This window comes from Bos indicus, chromosome 1 (genome assembly GCF_029378745.1).
Source record: "Bos indicus isolate NIAB-ARS_2022 breed Sahiwal x Tharparkar chromosome 1, NIAB-ARS_B.indTharparkar_mat_pri_1.0, whole genome shotgun sequence".
Lineage (NCBI taxonomy): Eukaryota > Metazoa > Chordata > Mammalia > Artiodactyla > Bovidae > Bos > Bos indicus.
The window spans coordinates 134,191,656-134,214,595 of record NC_091760.1 but is presented as its reverse complement, the minus strand read 5'-3'; positions in this window follow the sequence as shown (position 1 = coordinate 134,214,595).

The window sequence follows — 22,940 nt, the reverse complement described above, 5'->3', positions numbered from 1 at the left end:
CAAGGTGTCACCAAAGTCCTGTTCCCTCTGAAAACATTAGCAGAGAATCCCTACTACCTCTTCCAGCTTCCAGGAGAGCCAGGTGTCCTGGGCTTAGGGCAGCCTCTGCCAGCATATGGTCTGCTCCCCTGTGTTTCTATGTCTTCTCCTCTCTTATAAGGACGCCCGTCCTTGGACTTATGGCCCAATTGTTAATCCAGAATGATCTTATCTCAAGACCATTCCCTTAATTAGATCTGCAAAGACCCTTTTCCCATATAAGTTCATATTCCCTCATTCCAAGGATTAGGACTTGGACATATTTTGGGGGGCTACAATTCAACCCACTAAGCCCACATATCATGTCTAAATATTTAAAAATTACAAATAACCCTGGTGGTCCAATAGCTAAACTTCCCCTTCAAATGCAGGAAGATATAAGTTTGACCCGTGGTCAAACTTATGGGATCTTATGGTCAAACTTATGGTCAAACTTATGGGATCTTAGCTCCCATATGACTTTTGGTTACAAATCTGAAACATAAAAACAGAAGCAATATTATAATGAATTGAGACTTTAAAAATGGTCCACTTCAAAAAAATCTTTTTAAAAAGTTACAAATAAAATTAACAAACTGGCAAATAACATATTGCATCTTCTTACCTTGACATTTACACCATCATGACAACAAAATTTTTAAAATATATGCATATAGTTTCACATGATCAAAGATAATATATCAAGGTTGACCAACTTTAATCATCACTGCTTATGTGTGATGAACTATTGATGGGCTGATGGCATTTGGCTAAGTGATAAATACATAAATAATTCATAAATTATTATACATGTATTCCATGAAATTTATTTCTCTTGCTTCAGTTAAGTGAAATCACTATGTATGTTCATATAATCAAGAATTTTATGTAATTTGTGTTCAATTGGCACAAATTAGGATAATGGCAAGGTTCACCTCACAGGCCTGTTGTGAGGGTAAAATGGGTCCAGATTGCAAAAAATAAAATATAAATTGTATTCAGCATGTATAAAACTGGAATACATTTTCACTTAGAGTGCAAATTGAGTCTAAAACTTGTAATATTAATTTCTCAAATAATTATAAATATCAGTTATCTGTTAAATTTATTTTTTTAACTTTTTATTTTGCATTGTATTTGTATAGCTAGTTAACAATTGTTAACTATAGTTGTGACAGTTTCAGGTGAACAGCGAAGGGACTCAGGCATACATGTGCATATACCCATTCTCCACTGAACTCCCCTCCCATCCAGCTTGCCACGTAACGTTGAGTAGAGTTCCATGTGCTGTAGAGTAGGTCCTTGTCAGTTACCAATTTAAAATATAGCAGTGTGTACACGTCCATCACAAATACCCTAACTCTCGTTTCCTCCCATCCTTCCTCTCAGCAATCTAAGTTCATTCTCTAAAGCTGTGAGTCTTCCTGTTTTGTAAGTTTATTTGTATCATTTCTTCTTAGATTCCACATACAAGGGATGTCATCCGATATTTCTCCTTCTCTGTCTGACTTACTTCACTCAGTATGACAATCTCTAGGTACTCCATTTTGCTGCAAATTTAAAATGTAAAACATACATTGTAATTAGAGAATATCAACTATTTTAAAAATTATTTAAATCATCCTAATTTTTGATTAAAATTTTTGAAAATATAATTATACCTTCATAAACATTTTATAAAATAAGGTTATTTTGCAATTTGAGCATTTAATTGACTATGTCAATAATCCATTGTTACTGACATTATATCAGAAGTTTGTTAAGTCTAGAGCTACATATACACAAATTTGAGTAATATAAAATATCTAGTATTGCAAAATATTCACCATTCATTATACGTAACAGTTGTCAATACCGTATTAATTCTGAATATATCTCCAGAACCACAAGATGAACCATGAAGAGAAGCCAAAAAATAATAAAAATAATAAGATATGTGGCATTTCTAAAAAATTGCACTGTATTATGGCAGAATTTGCTACACTCAGGTTGCTTGAGAGAAAGGAGTTGACACACTAATTTGTCTTTTCTGTTACTTGAGTACTTCCACTGCTCCAATTCTCCCTAGTCTTACTCTAGTGACAACAGCCATACACCCATACACCTGAAGGAAATGACTTGTGTTTCCAGGATGTAGAGGAGGAAGCAAGGAGAAGCGTTTCCCTGGGGTCTGAATGGTGATGGCCCTGAGAGCTGATGTTCAGGGTTGCAGGTTGTGACAGACCAGCTCCAACAGCTGTATCTCAAGTGACATAGGCTCCCATGTGCTCTTATGTAAATTGTAAAGTGTGTGCGTGTGTTTGTGACACTCATACATCCCTCTACACTGTAAGGATTGGGATAGGGACCTCTCTAGCCCAGGGCAAGATCTCAAATACAACTTCCAGAGATCTGTTTTTTTTCTCCTAAGTCTAAGTCCCAACTGGTACCCCCAGAAAGGGCCTGCATCCACTCCCCTGGCCTCCAGAAAGCAAAGGCCAGTCTTGAACACTCCACCTCAGAGTTGATTTTGGGGATCCTTCTCCATAACATCCTCCCCACACCTTCTCCATCACCTGCTGGCCTCTCTGGGGCCACCTGTACTTTTCTCTGGAATCAGTGACCTGTGTGTCCCTATACTTTCCTGACAGTCTCTTTGCCAGGGCCCCCAGATCTCTTGCTACACACCAGGCTGTCACTGTACCTTGTTCTCTCCGTTGAGGCCTGTTGGCTGACATCCCAGCTCTGGTTGTTTTTAGGGGTGTCACCTAAGCTGGATCCCTGGGCAACCTCTTTGCTCTCACAACCTCTGCATAGCATGCTCTCCCCTTCCTGGGTGGAGGGTTCAGACTGGCCTCACCAGCTAACAGCAGCCCATCATAGAAAACGCAGGAGAGATGGATCTACATTTCCCACTCGGATTGCATGCAGTGCCTTATTCAAATAAAACTTGTAAACAGTAAATCCACTCTGCAAACGTGGCTTTTCTGTTGTTTTCTTGGTTAGCAGTTTTTAAAAGTTTGATTCTGATTGTCTTTAAGTAGAACATGCATATTTCTCTCAATTTTCTTAAATCCAACCCACTTTGCACATTTACATCACCAGTCTAATCCTGTATGTAAACAGTATAACATTGTTTTTAAGCTAGATAGAAGAAAGTGGATTTGAATCTCTGCTTCTCACCAGCTTTGAACTGTAAGCAAGTTGTACATCATTTTAAAGCTTAGTTTTCTCATCTTCCAAAGAGGATAACAAAACATACCTAGCTAGTTTCTAAGTAAGGCCAAAAGAAAGTGTTTAGTATAGTGTCTGCCCACACTGGGTGCTCAGCAGCTGGGAGCTCTGTTCCTCTCATATAGGCTCCCTGATTTTCGAGCTGCACTCTCAAATCTGCCAGTGGGTTCAGGGTTTCTCAATCTGTATGCCATATAACCTGGCTCTGATGGGACCCTTTCCTTCTTCCTTTTGGATGAAGCAATTAAGGACTCAGGGGACAGTCTGCAGCCAGGAACCTAAGGCAACTAAATCCAATAAATGACTTCTTCTATTATGTAGAAATCATCGGTGCTTGTAGGTACTAATTGGCTGTCTTCTCTACTTTCCTTTACAGTGTTTAAGTAGTTCCTTAACACAGTTTTATTTTGGAGCTTTCTAATTATATTACTCTGGGCACCTATTGTCAATGAGCTTGCCAGTGGGGGAAAAAAGAAAAGCAGAGTTATTTATGTATCTTTATATTCCACAAGCATTTACAGGGTAGCTCTGATGATCTCAGCACTGCAGAGCATGCCAGAGAATAACATGCCTTCCCTGCCCTAGAGGAACCTGAAGGCTCACTGGTGAGAAATAATAAATATGTGGGAAATGATCAAATCAAAACTCTGAATCAGATGGTGAATATTTAAGTGGAATGATGTGGGTAAACTTAGTAATAAGGTAGTAATAATAATACAGTAAATCTGTCATTATTTTTAAACTATTTTTATACATAAAGAAATAAGCAGATGGAGGAGTATATCCTGGACCAGGGAAATAGCATGAACACAGCCTTGGTGACCAGACTGAGCCAGTGAGGAGTCTAATCCCCTTGAAAGGAAAGCCACACATGCACGAATCATTTCGTTTCCAGATATCATCAGGCTGTAAATGATCACTATAATGCCCCAAGCATTTTCCCTGTTTATGGTCTTTCCTCTATGTGACCAATCTGTCACACTCTAGTCTGAAAAAATAACCTAAATATCATGTGAAAAATAGTCACTCTCCAACTCAAAAATTTTTGATGCCTCTCTGCTGCCTGCTGAACCCCACTGGTCACTGAATCCAGCTCCCTCCATCCTGCAGTATCCTTGTAGATCAGAGAATGCCTCCAGGTTTGGATTAAAGTGCAGCTGGATAAAGGGAGGTAGCAAACTGGGTTTGAATCACAACTCAGCCACCAACTAGCTATATAGACCACAAGGAGCATAGTTCAAGCTTCTTTATGCCTCAGATCCACACCTCACAAGGTTTCTGAGGGAATTAGAACATAATGCAATCAAAAGGCTTAGGATACTGCTTAGCACATAGTAAATGCTCAATAAATGGTGGCTATTAGTAAAGGAATATAAATGTTGATTAGTGGAGCAAGTGAACCAGGAGTGGGTCTCCACTCCCAACCCTTTAAGCTGACTCGACAGGCCCATGTACATGTGGAGGTTACACTTTTCTCTTCCACTGATAGTATAAATTGGGGAGGGCCAGCATATATGTTGGGCTTCACAAGTGGTGCTAGTGGTAAAGAACCCACCTGCCATCGCAGGAGACATAAGCGACGCAGGTACAATCCATGGGTCGGGAAGGTCCCCTGAAGGAGAGCACAGCAACCCACTCCAGTATTCTTGCCTGGAGAATCCCATGGACAGAGGAACCTGGCAGGCTACACTTCCACAGGGTCGTGTAGAGTCAGACACGACTGAAGTGACTTAGTACAGCATAGCATATCTGTCAGATGTCAGAATCATATTCCAAAACTATGCCAAGATGCAACATGAAAGAAACAGCTGTAACAAGATATACAGAATAGGATGATACTCAGCCCAGTGTTTGGTGTGCTGGTGAACCAGCTCTCTGGAAGAAAAAAAAAAAAAAAAAACACCCTAATTTTAGCTTTTGCTGATACCTATGGAACAAATATTCCGATCACACTAACGTCAAGCTACCAAAGTAAAGTCACTGAACTCAGAAATGGCCCTTATGAGCCAGTATGAACTCGTTCCAGTATACCATTGAAAACTGAGAACAGAAAGTTCTAAAGCAGAGTTAGTAAAAGGCAAAATAGCATGAGGAGAGATGTGGCCAGTGCCTTACCATAAAGCCGTTCCATTGACTGAGTGAGTGAATTAAGAGTGTGAGAGAAGCAGGGCAGTGAAATACCTTAAGACCCTGGGCTCTGTGGTCAGATAGTCATGGATTCAAATCTCACATTCTCTACTTGCTAGTTGCATGATCCTTTGTAAGTCACTGAATGACTAAAAGTCACTCAGTAGTGTCTGACTCTTTGTGATCAAATGAACGAGGAGAGTGAAAAAGTTGGCTTAAAGGTCAACATTCAGAAAACGAAGATCATGGTATTTGGTCCCATCACTTCATGGGAAATAGATGGGGAAACAGTGGAAACAGTATCAGACTTCATTTCTTTGGGCTCCAAAATCACTGCAGATGGTGATTGCAGCCATGAAATTAAAAGACACTTACTCCATGGAAGAAAAGTTATGACCAACCTAGATATTCAAAATATTCAAAAGCAGAGACATTACTTTGCCAACAAAGCTCCATCTAGTCAAGGCTATTGTTTTTCCAGTGGTCATGTATGGATATGAGAGTTGGACTGTGAAGAAAGCTGAGTGCCAAAGAATTGATGCTTTTGAACCGTGGTGTTGGAGAAGACTCTTGAGAGTCCCTTGGACTGCAAGGAGATCCAAGCAGTCCATTCTGAAGGAGATCAGCCCTGGGTGTTCTTTGGAAGGAGTGATGCTAAAGCTGAAACTCCAATACTTTGACCACCTCATGTGAAGAGTTGACTCATTGGAAAAGACCCTGATGCTGGGAGGGATTGGGGGCAGGAGGAGAAGGGGATGACAGAGGATGAGATGGCTGGATGGCATCACCAACTCGATGGATGTGAGTTTGAGTGAACTCCGGGAGTTGGTGATGGACAGGGAGGGCTGGCGTGCTGTGATTCATTGGGTTGCAAAGAGTCGGACACGACTGAGCGACTGAACTGAACTGAACTGGACTGGACTGTAGCCCTCCAGGCTCCTCTGTCCTTGGGATTTTCCAGGCAAGAATATTAGAGTGGGCTGTCATTTCCTTCTCCAGGGACTTTTCCCAACCCAAGGATCTAACCAGGATCTCCTACCTCTGAGGAAGATTCTTAACAAATTTTCTCATCTGTAAAGTGGTGAAGATGATGGAAATGTCTATTTCATAAGTTTGCTCATAGCGTTACATGAGAAATGGCATGTTAAGAAAAAGTTTAGCAATAAAAAAAGGACTGCTGCTGCTGCTGCTAAGTTGCTTCAGTCGTGTCCGACCCTGTGCGACCCCACAGACGGCAGCCCAACAGGCTCCCCCGTCCCTGGGATTCTCCAGGCAAGAATACTGGAGTGGGCTGCCATCTCCTTCTCCAATGCATGAAAGTGGAAAGTTAAAGTGAAGTCGCTCAGTTGTGTCGGACTTAGCGACCCCATGGACTGCAGCCTACCAGGCCCCTCCATCCATGGGATTTTCCAGGCAAGAGTACTGGAGTGGGGTGCCATTGCCTTCTCAAAAAAAGGACACAGAAACACAAATGGACAGAATGTTATGTAAATGAGCTTTATCTCCTAACAAATCACCCAGTATTTATTGGTTTAAAACAACAGCCACCTATTTTCTCACAGTTGGGAGGCTGGGCTGAGCACAGTGGGAATGGCTCTCCTCCTCCTCAAGGCATGAGCTGGGCTCCTGCTCACGTTTGCATTCAGCTCATGATTCATTGCCTCACTCTTATGTTTAGCAGTTGGCAGGAGGCATGGAGGTTACTGGGTTGCAAGGTTCTCATCACTCAGCAGGCTAGTCTGGGCTCTTTCATATGATAGTAGCTTCAGTGTTCCCAAGAGCAGCCAGAAAAAGCAAGCACTAATGCACACACATTAGGAAATGGCAACCCACTCCAGAATTCTTGCCTGGAGAATTCCATGGACAGAGGAGGCTGGCAGGCTACAGTCCATGGAGTTGCAAAGACTCGGACATGACTGAGTAACTAACACACACATACACAATGCACATGCACTTTTCAAGTCTATTGGATCTCAAGCCTCACATTTTCTTATTTCATTGCCCAAAGCAAGTCACATGTCTAAACCCAGAGGCAATCTGATAAGAACTACCCAAGGGTGTGGATTCAAGGTGGGAAATTTTCATTATTTTTATAATCTATCTCAGTATAAGAACAGGTATTTGGTAAACAAGAAAATCTGAATGGCAAATAGATGCACGAAAAGATGTCCAATATCACTAGAGATAAGTAGGCAAACTATGTCATACTCATAGAATCCAGTAATTAAAAAGATTAAATTAAGTTTCAATGAGTCAATATTGAATACACAATTCTGAGTTATAGAATCATCAGACAAAATAATGTGATACAATTTATATGACATTTTATTCCTATGGAGATATATATATATATATATATATATATATATATATTAAAATTAAAAAACGGATGGTAAGGGTACATGCCAACTTCAAAATAATAATAATACTTATCTATTGGGTAAAGAGATGAAGAGCAAAGAATGAAAAAGTAGGCTACAATTTTATCTTGTATTTTACTTCTCAAAAAGCAGAGTAACTATGACAGAATATTAGTTAAATTTAAGAGAGAGGTTCATGAGCATTTGCTGTTTGAGATATGTGGAGTAGTGTACATTTAAAGTATTTCATAATTAAAGCAACATTTAAAGAAAGAATATATAATATCTTCTTTAAAATAAGGAGAAAAAGTTGGAGGAACAAGAGAATTAAGTTATATAACTGCTTAATTCGGCTGCCAAAAAAATGTCATTTTTGGTCAGATTCATGGAAGTATATAATGTACAAAGAAGGCATCCACATTCCTGCTCTGTATCTAGTGGTCAGATGGTCCCTGAGCACACTTTGGGAAGGACATACACAAAAGTGCATGTGGCCATTCATTCAGTCAACCACACCACTGGAGCACCTACTTGGCCATCACTGTACCAGGCACTGAGCTTACCACAGAGGACCTGAGTCCCTGTTCTCAGACGTTCAAGTTCTATCCCAGCCACTGCACACAATAACCTTAGGACCTGGGATACAGCGGGTATGGTGGAGAGTTGATTGCGTAGTGGTTGGTGAAAAACTGTACCCAGGCCAAGTTAAGTGGGTATGATGTGATGTCAAGGCTGCCTCCCACCTCCCCCTGCCACACTGGCTGAGTCTACAGGGAATCCTGAAGCTTTAGATGGAGCAACTCTGGGTACCTTCCTGCACAGACACACTCACCATAGGCAAGGAGAAACCAGCCCGTGTCTCTTTTCCAAAACCCAGTTTTAGCACTCCCATGGGAACTATACCCCCAAGCAGAACAGAGGATGAGAGCCCTCTGCTCCATCCACCAGCTCCTCAGAGGCCTTGATCCCCTCAAGGCTAAAGTGCAAAAACAGTTATTTTTACTGTACTGTCTTATTCTTTCTTTTCAACCTCCCATTTCCTATTCTGTAATTATTGCCAAGAAATGTTCGCAGAAAACCTGCTAGATTTCTGACAGTCTGTCATGTGGAAGAGAGAAGAGCTCTTCCTGGGCACTGCCCAGAGGCTGCAGTCTAACTGGGGGAGGTGCAGGGAGAGGGGTTTTCGTTCCCCCTGAGGAAGAACTCTAAGGCTGCTCTGTCCAGAGCAGCAGTGGACTCACTCCCCAGGCGTCCCCAGAGACTACACAAGAACACCACAAAGCAAGTGGCTGGTTGGCCTTACAAACTATACCAAATGCCTTCATTTTTGTGATAGCAAATAATCACTGTAAAACATTTTAAAATTATATAAATATTTAAGAAGACAGTGTAGCCTTGTAACCTTCTCTTTCAGAGAAAATCATAACTATTAGTACTTTGATATGGGTTTTTTCAGATGTTTTTCAATGGATATAAACACTTTTAGATATGAAAGGGGGTTAGCACTGTAAGTAGCTTGCCTTATAATTCTCCACTTCCCAATCTCCTCAACAATTTACACTTTGGAAGCTTTCCCCATGTCTGGATGTGCATGACTAGCTCATTCTCTTTAGGGTTGCATTATTCATTCAGCCACTAATGCTGAATACTGAACATAAGAGGACAATTCATGTCGGGTCAAGTAGGCACTACTGACCACAACTGTAAACAAAACAAAGATTTTGCCCTCATGAGATTTTACACCCTCCGTTCAGTTCAGTTGCTCAGTCGTGTCCGACTTTCGCGACCCTATGAATAGCAGCACGCCAGGCCTCCCTGTCCATCACCAACTCCTGGAGTTTACCCAAACTCATGTCCATTGAGTCGGTGCTGCCATCCAGCCAACTCATCCTCTGTCTTCCCCTTTTCCTCTTGTCCCCAATCCCTTCCAGCATCAGGGTCTTTTCCAATGAGTCAACTCTTCACATGAGGTGGCCAAAGTATTGGAGTTTCAGCTTCAGCATCAGTCCTTCCAATGAACACCCAAGACTGATCTCCTTTAGGATGTACTGGTTGGATCTCCTTGCAGTCCAAGGGACTCTCAAGAGTCTTCTCCAACACCACAGTTCAAAAGCATCAATTCTTCGGTGCTCAGCCTTCTTCACAGTCCAACTCTCACATCCATACATGGCCACAGGAAAAACCATAGCCTTGACTAGATGAACCTTTGTTGGCACAGTAATGTCTCTGCTTTTCAATATGCTATCTAGGTTGATCATAACTATCCTTCCCATGAGTAAGCGTCTTTTAATTTCATGGCTGCAATCACCATCTGCGGTGATTTTGGAGCCCAAAAAAATAAAGTCTGACACTGTTTCCACTGTTTCCCCATCTATTTCCCATGAAGTGATGGGACCAGATGCCATGATCTTCGTTTTCTGAATGTTGAGCTTTAAGCTAACTTTTTCACTCTCCTCTTTCACTTTCATCAAGAGGCTCTTTAGTTCCTCTTCACTTTCTGCCATAAGGGTGGTGTCATCTGCATATCTGAAGTTATTGGTATTTCTCCCGCAGTCTTGATTCCAGCTTGTGCTTCTTCCAGCCCAGCGTTTCTCATGATACATTCTGCATATAAGTTAAATAAGCAGGGTGACAATATGCAGCCTTGACGTACTCCTTTTCCTGTTTGGAACCAGTCTGTTGTTCCATGTCCAGTTCTAACTATTGCTTCCTGACCTGCATATAGGTTTCTCAAGAGGCAGGTCAGGTGGTCTGGTATTCCCATCTCTTTCAGAATTTTCCAGTTTATTGTGATCCACATAGTCAAAGGCTTTGGCATAGTCAATAAAGCAGAAATAGATGTTTTTCTGGAACTCTCTTGCTTTTTCCATGATCCAGAGGATGTTGGCAATTTGATCTCTGGTTCCCCTGCCTTTTCTAAAACCAGCTTGAACATCTGGAAATTCACAGTTCACGTATTGCTGAAGCCTGGCTTGGAGAATTTTGAGCATTACTTTATTAGCGTGTGAGACGAGTGCAATTGTGAGGTAGTTTGAGCATTCTTTGGCATTGCCTTTCTTTGGGATTGGAATGAAAGCTGACTTTTTCCAGTCCTGTGGCCACTGCTGAGTTTTCCAAATTTGCTGGCCAATTGAGTGCAGCACTTTCACAGCATCATCTTTCAGGATTTGAAATAGCTCAACTGGAATTCCATCACCTCCACTAGCTTTGTTCATAGTGATGCTTTCTAAGACCCACTTGACTTCACATTCCAGGATGTCTGGCTCTAGTAGTGAGGCAATATATCTACAAATATATAAGTAACATGTAAACTATCCAAGGGATAAATGCAATAAAGAAAAACAAAGCAAGTTAAGGTAACACTGCACAACAAAGGACACTGTTGTTGTTTGAAGTGAAGTGAAGTCGCTCCGTCGTGTCCGACTCTTTGTGACCCCATGGACTGTAGACTACTATGCTCCTCCGTCCATGGGATTTTCCAGGCAAGAGTACTGGAGTAGGTTGCCATTTCGTTTCATCTTGGAAGACTTTCCCAAGTGGTCTGTATCAGTTAGCTTTAGCTGTGTAACAAAATTTCCCAAAACTTAATAGTTTAAACAATATTTATTAACTCACAGATTCTATAAGACAGGAGGCCAGAGTGGCTTAACTGCATTCTCTGCTTCAGTGTCTCTCACAGGCTATGGTCAAGGTATCAGTCAGGGCTGTCATCATCTGAAGGCTCAACTGGGGAAGGATCCACTTCCAAACTCACAAGGTTGTTAACAAGAATTAGTTTCTCACAGGCCATTCTCTGAGGACTTCAGCTCCTTATTGGTTGTTTGCTGAAAATTTCCTTCAGTTCCTCATTATGTGGGCCTCTCCATAGGACAGCTCACAACATGGCAGCTGGCTTCACCACAGAAAGCAAGAGAGAAGAGTCAGAGAGAAAAACTGAGAGAGAGAGAGAACAATCCAGCAAGTTGGAAATCACAGTATTTTATCTCATCTCAGAAGGGACACCCCTTCATCTTTGTTACACTGTCTTCATTAATAGTGAGTCACCAGGCTCAGCCAACACTTAAAGGGAGGGGATCACACAGCATGGAAATTCCAGAAGGAGGGATCACTGGGTCCATCCTAGAAACTGCCTACTACAGGTTGATATTCGAGCAGAGGAATAAATGAAGTGAGGGAGTGAGTTATGTGATTGTCTGGGGAAAGAACCATCCAAGAAGAAGAACAGTAAGAGCAAAGCCTTGGTCTGAATGAGGAATAGCCAAGAAGCCTCACACAACTTGAGAACTTGAGTTGAGAGGGAAAGAGATGTGGGAATGAGGTTGAAGAGGAACGAAGTGGCAAGATCATGACAGGCCTTGTAGGCCATGGAAAGAATTGGGGTTTTATTTTCAATATTCCCATAGTTTGCATTATAATAATTTACCTACCTGACTCTTTAGTGGTGAAGATCATTTCTAATTTTCTGTTTCTAAAAATTTCTAATTTTGTGTTTCACACACCCTAACATATGTGTATGTGCAGGAATGCATTTGTGAAGGTGTTTATACAGGATTCATGCTCATATGTATATGTGGGTATGTGTGTGTGTATGTTAGATGCTCAGTCACATCCAGCATTTTGTGCCCCTATGAACTTTAGCTCACCAGGCTCCTCTGTCCATGGGATCCTCCAGACAGGAATACTGGAGTAGGTAGTCATTCCCATCTCCAGGGGATCTTTCCGACTCAGGGATTGAACCCAGGTCTCCTGTATCACAGGCAGATTCTTTACCAACTGAGCCACCAAAAAAGCCCCATACACATAGGCTTCCCAGGTGGCCTCAGTGACAAAGAACCTGCCTGCCAGTGCAGGAGATGTAAGAGATGCAGGTTTGATCCCTGGGTCAGGAAGATCCCCTGGAGAAGGGCACAGCAACCAATTCCAATATTGTTACATGTAGAATCCTACAAACAGAGGAGGCTGGTGGACTACAGTCCATAGGGTTGCACAGAGTTGGAGACGACTAAAGCAACTTAGCACGCAGCACACACACACACACACACACACACACATATACACACATATGTGCATGTATTCTATATGAACACCTGTAAAAATGCATTCTTGCACATACATATATGTTAGGGTGTGGCATTTTTAGAGACAGAAAATTAGATGTGATCTTCGCCACTGCAGAGTCAAGTAAGTAAATTATTAGTGTATCCTAAGGGATTTTTCTGGGCCAAAATGTATGTGCATTTAAAAATATATTGGGACTTCCCTGGTAGTCCAGTGGTTAAGACTCAGAACTCTCATTGCCAGGGGCCTGAGTTCAATCCCTGGTCAGGTAACAAGATCCCACATGTCACAACTAAGAGTTTGCATGTTGCAACAAAGATCTAAGATCCTGAGTGTCTCAACTAAGATCCAGTGGAGCCAAATAAATGAATAAATATTTTAAAAAATAGATACACACCTATAGCTAAACCACAGTCAAAAATACTTTTCCAATTGACTCTCCCATCAATGTTGTAAAAAAGGAGAGCCCTGACCAACACAAAGTAGTGTTTAGTATTTAAAGTTTTTGAATGTGTTTTAATATGAGATGGAAAACATAGCATTTCATTGTGATTCACCTTTTTCCCTTCTTAAGGAGAATGAGTGGCTTTGCGTCTATTAGGAGAATGAAATTTTGGGTATCCTTTGGTTTCTTCTTTCCTGACTGGGTCTATTCTGACCAGCTCCAGTGCAGTCAGCTCTGTTGCCCCAGGAGCTGTCCAGCTGGCTGCTGCTGCTTCCACTTGCTCCCTGTGGTTCCAGGACCCACCTGGACCTCTCCAGTCCTGAGTCTTTTCTTCCTGCCTTTGTCTGACCTTTCTCCCTGTGCACCTCTCTCCACCTGTGTCGCAGGCATATCTTCAGAGCCCAGCATCCATCTTCCTCTCCTATGCTTTCCACTGGAGCTGTGAGGTACTCGGAGTCCCTCTTGAGGGCAACTGGTGGAGTTAGGTTAGGAAAGTGTTTCTTCTTTGGCAAACTGGTATGAGGATTAAATAACTTCAACTATCATTTAGGAATAATATTAAGAATCCCACCAGGCACTTAGTAGGTAGTCAGTAAATGAGACTTGTCACTGTCACCATCATTCTATCTTGCTGTGCTGGCACCTGAGTCCCCGCAGGGCAGAGGCTGTATCTTACTCACTTGTTCCCAGAGCATTTCATACAGTGGCCTGTGCAATACAGCATTCAATAATTATTGGATGATTATTCATTTATGTGTCAAATAAAGGAATTCACACCTTTATTTTGAATGAATAAACTGCATGTGTAGTCTTAATACAGAAAGACATAATGCCAATGGTTACCTTGTGTACAACTGGGAATCCTTGAAGGATTTTGTGAAGATTAAATAACAGAAAGTAATGTTTTAAGAAGGAATTTAAGGAATAAGTAAATTTGCAAATAAGATTTTTTTAAAACCTGCAGATTTCCCCAGTCTCCATGAAGGCGAGAGGCCAATATGCACTCAGAAGTGTGTTCTCAGCTGTCTGCTCCTAGCCCCGCTCACACAAAGTTGCAGCAGCCCTCCCTCCATTTCTCTAGCCCACCCTGGCCCCCAGTAGGCTGTTCCCAGATAGAGACCCCTCTAGAGAAGAGCATACGATTGTGCTCACTTTTTTCTTTTTTTGTCTCTGGTACTCTCTGCAGCACATCAGTGGATTAAAACAGGCAGACAACCACAGCCCTTGGGCCACATCTGGCTCACATATCTATCTTGCTCCACAAACACAATGTTTTCTAAAATGTGAATTAAAACTCAGGAGATTTAAAAATGCAAATATCTGGCTTCTCTTGCAAAATCTGAGGCCTGGCCACAAGGCCCAGTGCTCCCATGTGCCAACAGTATTATCTGGGCCGTGAGGCAGCAGCCCCCTTCTGATGGTCATATGTCTGATTTCCAGGTCTCCACAGTCCCCACCTGGTTGTCTCATTATTTATGTTGAATGTATGCTGAGTCACCTGAGTTATCAGCCTCTGTTCTAAAACCATCATCTCAAGCAGATCTTGGCCTCATCCTTCATTAATGACTATTTCAGCCCCAAACAACTCCTCAAAGGAACAGAGCAACAGTTCCTTTATCCCTGATATGGTTTTTCTTTCTTTCTTTTTTTTTTTTTAAAGAAAGAGGGTCTTATAATCAAATACATTTGGGCACTTTCTACAATTCTAACCTCTGGATATTCAGTGCTGGTTTGACCTCCACTTTTGCAAGGACCACCCCCATTAAACATCCCATTGAGGACATCTTGAGACCATAGTCTGCGAAGGCCAGAGTCCCTCAGAACCTAGACAAAACCCTGCATTCACAGAGGGAATCTCTGGAATTGGAGGAGCACTGCCCACTTCCAGCCCCCCTATTAAGAATAGATGCCATGTGCCTGAAACAAGCCATCCACTGGACAGGTCAAAGCAGATGGAGCTGGGGAGAAGGAGGACCCATTGCCTTCAGCCCAGATTCTGCAAACAGACTCTGAGATGGAGATGCGTGTGTAGGAATTCTGTGCGAGTGTGCACCAGGAACAGAGAGGCCTCAGATGATCTTACAGGGGCCTTCAGAATTCTTTTTCATATTGAGGCAGGTCTCAGGCCTTTGTAGCTCCTGTATCAACCAGTCACAGAAGGAGGGACACTAACCTTGAGGGAGAAAGCAATTCCCAGAGAAGGATGCAGAGGTAAGCCTTCAGCAGCCAAAGCCAGTGAGTGACTGGAACACACAGATCTACTGCATCCAGCTTCTCCCTTCAGGGTTAAATAGAGCCACCTTCTTCCCTGCCACTGGCAGCAGTGATGGCCGCATGAAAATCAGAAAGCAAGACTCAGAGGCAAGGCTTTTACATGTTCCTTACAACTTTTCACAATGGTCAAAGGGTGATCTTTCTGAAACAGTTCTGGTCACCTTTACTAAATCTTCAATGGCCCCCATTTCCCTTTGAATGAAGTTCAGACTTCTCAGCCTGGGATTCTAAGCCCCTCACCAGCTATTTCAGGCTGCCTTTCCAGCTTACCTCCCATTACTTTCCTACAAAGCCCAGTACGGAACAGAATTTCCCAGGCAGTGTCCACAGTTCACTTCCTTCAGGTCTTTGCCACTGGTCATCCCCTCTACCTGGAAAAACCATATCTATCTCCCATCCCCACTTACCTAAATCGTAGCCAACTTTCTTGGTTCAGCTCAAATGCTTCCCCAGCTCCATCTAAGTAGAAGTAATCTCTCTCTAATCTTGTAATAACATTTTAAAATATGAACTGTATACAATTTATGTCATATACTACACTATAAACTACTTGAGGGCAAAATTTAAGTCTCATTCAGTGCCTTGTACATAATAAATACATGCTGAATATTTGTTGGGTAGATGAGTGAATGGATGGATGGACGGATGCGTGGATGGATGGATGAATGAATGGATGGAAAAATGGATGTGTAGACAAGAGTGTCCTGAATAGACATCTTACTATTGAGGCAATGTTGAATCTTGTGTCCACTCTGTTCCTTGGCTCTATGTACCCCATTCAGTTTATGACAAGAGGCAGATTGGTCAAAAAAGAACTGAAGATGCATTTTCTGTATTGAAATATGAAAATTACTTACTGAGTACCAAAGGCAGTGGGGAATCACTGAGCCCCTTTTTCAAGCTTGTTACCACATTTGCTCATCAGAAGGGAATAGCGCATAAATCCCCTTTGAATGTACCACAATACAGCCCCCCAGCCAGCTGTTATATCTCAAGTAGTGCCACTCAGAAGACTTCTTGAACCTCAGATAGTTGTTAACAAAAACAGTATGCTGATCAGTTCCAAGAATCTAAATCAGAGGCAATCAGTTTTGGCAGCTGCTTGGCTCATGAAAGGTGACACCCAATTAGAGAATATGATCAACCCCAAACAATGTGCTTCCACATCCCACAGTATTTACAGCTGCAATCATGGATCTGACAGCCATGGATCCTACTTGGAGACACAAACTCCTCCAGAAGCCTTAATAATAACTACTTCCTCTTGGTGATGCTGCATTTCATCTGAGTTTTCATAATAACTCCATGAGACAGGGATGGAAAGTATTCCCACCCCCCTTTGAAACCCAGGCAATAGGGCCTATGAGAGAAAAGACTATCCCAAAATAACATCTCAACAAAGCTAGTGGGTAATAGCAGAGCCAGAAGCATAAGCTTGGCTTTGACTCCTTCACAGCAGCAGTCCCCTTGCTGTTCATGACCTCATCCATGCCTTTGCCTCTAGGTCTACAAAGGAAAATAATCACATGGATAGTCGATTTATTAATAATGTGAGTAAATGACATCATAGCCATTGCTTAGAATTTCAGCACAATGTCTGGAACTATTCTAAATACCTGAAAGTGTTAGTCACTCAGTCATGTTCAACTCTTTGTGATCCCATGGATTGTAGCCCATCAGGCTCCTCTGTCCATGGAATTCTCCAGGCAGGAATACTGGAATGGGTTGCCATTTCCTTCTCAGGGGATCTTCCAGACCCAGAGACCGAGCCCAAGTCTCCCTTACTGCAGGCATATTCTTTATCATCTGAGCCACCTATTCTTATTACCTAATTGAAATTATTTGTACAAAGTTTAATCTCAGTCTCCTTAGTCCCTTTCCCATCTGTTTAATATCCTTTGGAAGGGTCCCAAGCCTTGATTTTTAAGACAGTAAGATGGTCCCAATCAGACCCTTGGGCAGACTGCATAATAGAAGGAATGTGAACTCTTAGAAGGGGGAGCCTACTCATTACTGAGACTGACTTAGACTCAGAGCTAGCCATGTTAGACAGACTTGTTGGTGGGACAACCATAATAGAGAATTAAAGAGATGCAGTAGATAGAGTGCCTATTGATTTTAGCAATTTCTTTTCCCATAATATTAGAGTTTCCTATAATATTGTTGTGAACAAATTACAGAGATATGGACCTCATGATAATACCATTCAGTGGATTTATAACTGGTTGAATGAATTCTGAGATGATGATTAATGGGTGATGTGATCCTACAGAATGGCCTGGATGATATGATGAAGAATGTTGACCCCCTGCCTTTTCCAGTCCAAAATTTTTAGCAAGTGTTATTGAATTTTTGTCCCCTAGAGCCTGCCTAGGGGACATCTGCATGGCTTAAGGCTGACAGGAGGAGCTGAGGGGTGGAGTGGCAGGATCAACAAGCCAAAAACTGTCTTGACAGGCCAATATATTGGTTCAATTCCAATGAGATGATATTTCAACTACTTCAAAAGCCTTGGGGTTTTATTCAAAGAGGAAAGTATACAAATAGAGGATGGAGGGATGTGCCTAGATAGTAACTCACAAAGCAAAGACCTTGGGATTGAATTCAGATGCAGGCTCAGCTTCAATTGGTCTTGGGGAGCTCTGGCCCAGGAGGCTAACAGGAGCTTAGAGAGTAGTTTTCAAGGTACAGCCTACCTCTCCCCGTGGCCCTAAGATGTGCAGGTCAGAAGAATACTGTGGAAAAGCAGCTGGAATCCATGTTAACAGAATCACAAATGAAGGCATAGAGCTGTTTAGCCTGATGAAGACTGTCTTTGAATATCTGAAAGATTACCTCTTGGAAAGAAGAATATTATTACCATGTAAACTGTAGGGTGGGAGGCAGTGGGAAGTTAAAAGGAAGCAGATTTTTGTTCAACTTTAAGAGGAGGACTCTAAGAATTGTAGTTTTCCAGATAAGGCTACCTGACTCAAAGAAGCACAGAACCAAGGATGAGACAGGCCCACAATTGAGAGAAGCTGTCACATGGGCAGGTTTCTGGGATCTGAGTGCTCTGAGTCAAGACACAGCGAGGACACCAGGCTTCCCCCGAGGGTGGCCCATTAGCACAGTGGCAGTGGGGCTGACCAGCTCTCTCTTGCACTGAGGGTTATATTTATGGTTGGTCCACTCATCCTTGCCCCTTCTGGCCCCTGACCAGTGCCTGCACTAAACACACAGCCCTAGGACTGTTAATAAATCCTTTAAGCCAGGCCTGAAGGTTTCAGGCTGAGTGGTTTCAGTATCTCCTGTTTTTCTCAAGGGTCTTCTTAACCAACCTTTTCGGTTTCTCTCTGGCTGTCTTGGCTCCCTGGCCCAGCATTGCCTGTTCATTCAGCTGTGAGGCTCCCCATTGAGCCTAGTGCTTTAGTGAAAGCTAGAAAATTAGGGATGCTAATGACAGTGGGCTGGGTGACCAAGAGTGCTCAGCAAATCTCCTACCTGAAGCTATTCTGAAACTGGAGCCTCCTTTGTAAAGATTTATCAGAGAGGGGCAGCGAGTGAACCAGATGGTGTCTGAAAGAGGAGGTGAAAGTGTCAGTCCCAGTTGAACCCCACCCTGTGACTGTCCCTGAAACAGGGTTCTTGACACACATTATCACAAGCATTCCTCACGATTAGTGAGATCTACTTAGGTCTATTAATTCTTTTTAAATGGGATGAAACTGAGATTGAGAGGCTTACATGACCTACTCAGGCAACATAGCCAGCAAGCTGCAGTGTCAAGATCTGATTTCAGATCTGCAGAACTCTACAGCCTGTTCTAGTCCTCACTGGAGGGCTCTTCTGATTTGAGAAATTGGAATCTACCAGGCTTATGCCCTGCACCCATTCTTAAATTAATGTAGAATTTCATTCTTCCAAAATGTTTGCTTTTAGCAACAGTAAGGAAAAAAAAAAAGTCGCTCCACATGGTTTTGATTAGCAACATTAACATTTCTTTAGAAAAAACAGATTAGAGCAATGCAGGGAAGCTGGCCCTGAAATTAGATTCAGGGTGATAGCGCTCCAATTACAGATACAAGGGCTGGAAGAGGATGGAGGCGTGGGTATAGACTCCTGCAGAACCATCCCCATTCCCTGTGGTCCAGTGGGCCACTTGTCTCTTGCTGTGATACACCAAAAAGTCATTTTTTTTTTTAACTTTTGCCCAATCACTGACATTTATAGAAGGGTCATAGGTATACTAAAATATGGGCTTTCATTTGATAATACCAATTTTCCCCAAATAAATCTTGCATTAAATTAAAACAGTAAGCATTGTAGTATAATATTGGCTGACAGTACAGGTTTTGGAGCCTGTCTGCTCCATCAACTGTTAACCCAGGTACCATCACTTCTCCCTAACCACGAACTTCCCTGGGCTGCAGCATCTTTCTTTGGATTGGTTTGAGGATTTGATTAGTTAATATATATAACACAAAGTAAGTGATTTATTGTGCTTTAGTTTGGTTTTTTAAAGAGAAGAAAAAACACAGTCATTGTGTAGAATGTTCCCACCCCAAGTGCTGGGAATTGAAACAGTTAATAGTCTCAAAGGACAGCTCTGAGTTTAGACTCAACATCCCCTACATTACTCGGAATATCTCTACAACTTGCTGCACTCAATTCGTCTGCATCTGTGGAAATAACCGATGAGAGCTGAGTGCTGGTGATAACATGTGAGAATAAGAACCCAGCGATTTATCTTCTGGACATTCAGTCATTTGTTAATTTGACAAAGTCACTATTAACATTAGCTGACTGTGTTCCCTTCTATTTAGCAATTGCTTTGGGTCTGATCCCCTTGATTAGGGAAGCCTAGGAAAGGAACAGAGAACTTTTCCAACATCCTAGAGGTATCCTATATTCATTTACAAGCTGATTCATTCATTCGCTGAGTGACTAACACTTTCACTCATTCACTGGGTGAATAATTTCTTAAGAAACAATTACATGCTCAACTCTGAGTTGGATGCAAGGAGTTCAGTGGCTAGATAAGAAGAAAGGCTCCCTGCCCTTATGGTGAGATATATGAAAAACAAGTAAACAAAGAATTAAACAATTACATCATAAAAAGTGTTGTGAAGCAAACAGGAGGGGCTTATGACATAAAATAATGGTGGCAGAGAGGTGATACTTAGATAAGAAGTTCAGAGAATGCCTTTTTGAAAAGAAACTAGGTCAGGTCAGACCTAAAATTGTTAGAGGCCAGCTGTGACGGGCACCACTGGTTGCCTACCCAACAGTTTCTCACTGCTTCCTGGTTGTTTAGGGTCACAATGAACCCATCTAAAAGTATCCAGCCTCAGCTTTACAGAGGGCCACAGCACAGGGCAACTAGCTAAAACACCTGTCCCAGCCTTCTTGGTAGCAAAGGGTAGCCAAAGTGACAGTGTTCTGACCGATGAGATACTGGCTGGGACTTAGAGGAGAGTGTTTCTCCTCTAATGTAAATACTGCCTTTTTTGCTTCCTTCAGCTCCTTCTTCTTATCTGTAATACAGATAGGGTGCCTGGTGCTATGGCAACTATATTGCAACCACGAGGAAAAAGCCAAAACAGAAAATCTCAGGAAACTCGTCCATGATGTTTTTGAGCCATGACCAATGCTACCTTTTTCCAGACTTCTAATTAAATAACAAAACAAACAAACAAACAAAAACCCTTATATATACTGAAGTCACTATATCAGAATTTTCTGTTCAGTTCAGTTCAGTCACTCAGTTGTGTCTGACTCTTTGCTACCCCATGAACCACAGCACGCCAGGCCTCCCTGTCCATCACCAACTCCCAGAGTTCACTCAGACTCACGTCCATCGAGTTGGTGATGCCATCCAGCCATCTCATCCTCTGTCGTCCCCTTCTCCTCCTGCCCCCAATCCCTCCCAGCATCAAAGTCTTTTCCAATGAGTCAGCTCTTCACATGAGGTGGCCAAAGTACTGGAGTTTCAGCTTTAGCATCATTCCTTCCAAAGAACACCCAGGACTGACCTCATTTAGAATGGACTGGTTGGATCTCCTTGCAGTCCAAGGGACTCTCAAGAGTCTTCTCCAACACCACAGTTCAAAAGCATCAATTTTCTGTTACTCAGGGTCAAATGAAATCCCTCACTGTTATACCAGCCAAGTAAAGCACAGACAGAAGGGAATTTCAGGCAGAAGAAATGACATGCCCAAAGACATTAAGACAGGAATGAGCTTGGCACGTTTAGGAACAGAGGGAAGGCCAGTGTGGATGAAGTATAGCAGACATGGAGGAAAGTGAAGGCAGCTAAGATTAGAGAAAGAAGCAAGGGACAGGTCAATTAAAGCCTCACAGACCCAGGTAAGGAATCTGAATTTTATTTTCAGGGTGAATGGAAACCAGCTGATAGCTCATGTGTATTCCACAGATCCTCTGCCATGTGATGAAGGGCTTCGAGGAGGGCAGGACTAAGGGTCATCACAGTTTTCCAGGGAGACATGATGGTGACTTTGACTGGGGTAAAGGCTTTGGTGATGGAGAAAATTGCACTGAAGTAGCAGTGGGGCAGTCAGTTTGAGAATAATTTGGCCCCCAAAATACCCAGTCAGTAAAATATGTGAAGAATGTAACAATATCTTGTTAATCAAGAGGATCAAACTACTTACTGCCACAGACCAGGTCAGTGAAATAATATTAAATATATCAGTTAACGTTTTATGTGTTACACACTTTATAGGCATTGTCTCATTAATCCTTATAATGGCCCTATAAGTATACATTATTATTATCCCCATATTATAAATGAGCAAAAGGAGTCATAATCAGATTAAGTAACTTGCTTAGGGAAAATATTGTTAGTAAGATAGTGGAGCTGGATTTCAAACCCAAGGTTGCCTGATTTCTTGACTCAAGCCACGGGGAACTTAGAAACTACAAGCTGTACAGGACTTATATAGCTTGTAGTTTCCATACAGAAACTACTCTGGGATGATTTTCTACTCCCTATACATTTAGTGCCTCACATAAAAAGCCTCCACACTCCATTCATGGACTAATCCTTATCCTCTGCAGTAACGGAGTGAAGAAAGTCTGTATTTTGAGCACAATAAAGCTTGGCAACATTTATTGAAACTTCATACCAGGCCTTTTACGTTTATTGTACCCACTTTGCAAATTGGGAAAGTACAGTGCAAGGAGGTTAGGTTACTTACGCGAAGTCACAAACCTAGTGAGATTCAAACCCAGAGTGCCTGAGGTGTTTCATCGCTGTTTCCTCCAAAGAAGTTAGTTCCTGGAGACAGGATCTGAACCTACACCACAGGTCACCTGAATGGTGTGAACTTTCAAGGCTGCTGCTTCACCAAGCCTAGAACTGCAAGCCACACCGTGGGACCAAGTGGTAATAAGAACATTGGGATGGGCAGATTATTTTAGCCAAGTGCAAAGTCACTAGGCCA